Source organism: Lactuca sativa, chromosome 1, assembly GCF_002870075.4.
Source record: "Lactuca sativa cultivar Salinas chromosome 1, Lsat_Salinas_v11, whole genome shotgun sequence".
Classification (NCBI taxonomy): Eukaryota; Viridiplantae; Streptophyta; class Magnoliopsida; order Asterales; family Asteraceae; genus Lactuca; species Lactuca sativa.
Window position 1 is genome coordinate 235,778,307 of NC_056623.2, and position 1,078 is coordinate 235,779,384.

Below are 1,078 nucleotides of genomic sequence, written 5' to 3' on the forward strand. Positions count from 1 at the left end.
TTAACTATCACCGCCACCATGCTATCACTTGCCGAGTTTACTACCCCCCGACTTACTTCATTTCTTGGATTGTAGTATTCTCTAGAGTGCTTAGAGAATTCATCAATTAACTCCTTGATTACCGGGGGCGCCTTCTTCATGAGCGGGCCTTGAGAATCGAGCAATTGCCTTGTGGTGACATTGACCCCATCATAGAAAATGGAGACCTCTTGTTGGCTATTAAGGTCATGGTGTGGGCAATTTCTAAGCAAGCTCTTGTACCTTTCCCAAGCTTCATAAAGAGATTCTTTGGGTTGTTGCTCGAAGTTGGCAATAGCTTTCTTTAGCTTGGCTATTTTGGAGGGTGGGCAAAAGTGGTCTATGATCTCTTCTTTCATATTGACCCATGTGGTGACCGATCCGGGAGGAAGTGACTTTATCCAATCCTTTGCAGCTCCTTTGAACGTGATTGGAAGCATGCAAAGAAGCTGGGTCTCACGGGGGACATTCGGTACATTGAAGTAGTCAGCCACATCATTCACTTCGTCCAAGTGCTTGTAGGCGTCTTCGTGATCCTTCCCATAAAAATGGATCTCCTTGAGTTGGGCGAGAATATGGCCTTTTAGTTCGAAAGTAGCGGTCGTGGGAATTGCGGGCTGCACAAGTCCCGGGCCGGCGTCATCGCGCATCCTCTTCTTCCATTCCCCCATGGGGACTTCATCGATATTAGCCATAGTGATAGCTAAATCGTCTTCAAACTCGGAGTCGTGCTCGTATGTGGGCTCTTCTTCTTCCTCGGTCTCGTACTCTATATCTTCTTGAATTGGGTCTTTGATTGTCAAAGAGGCACTGGATGCTCCGGATTTGCTGCTCCTCTTCTTGCTGAAAACGGACTTTAGGTTTTTGAGTGGTGAGTTCTTTGAAGAAGCGGTTTCTCCAACAGTTTTGCCTTTGCTCTTCCTTAGTGTGGATTCCGGGTCTTCAAGAGGAGGGACCAGAGGTGTATCAGATCCTTGGGTCATGAAATAACTGTAAATAAAACAGAAAATGCGTAAAAAGAACAAAAATAAAATTAAAAATTAAAACTGTAACAACGATG

At 45.3% G+C, this 1,078-nt stretch overlaps 1 non-coding gene across 1 annotated transcript; it reads left to right on the top strand.

Annotated features, from left to right (window-relative positions):
* The first annotated feature begins 222 nt into the window (after positions 1-222).
* LOC111896274 (small nucleolar RNA R71) lies at positions 223-329 on the top strand. The gene has a single exon (XR_002851841.1). It is a non-coding gene; the product is annotated as a small nucleolar RNA R71 (small nucleolar RNA).
* The last annotated feature ends 749 nt before the right edge of the window (positions 330-1,078 follow it).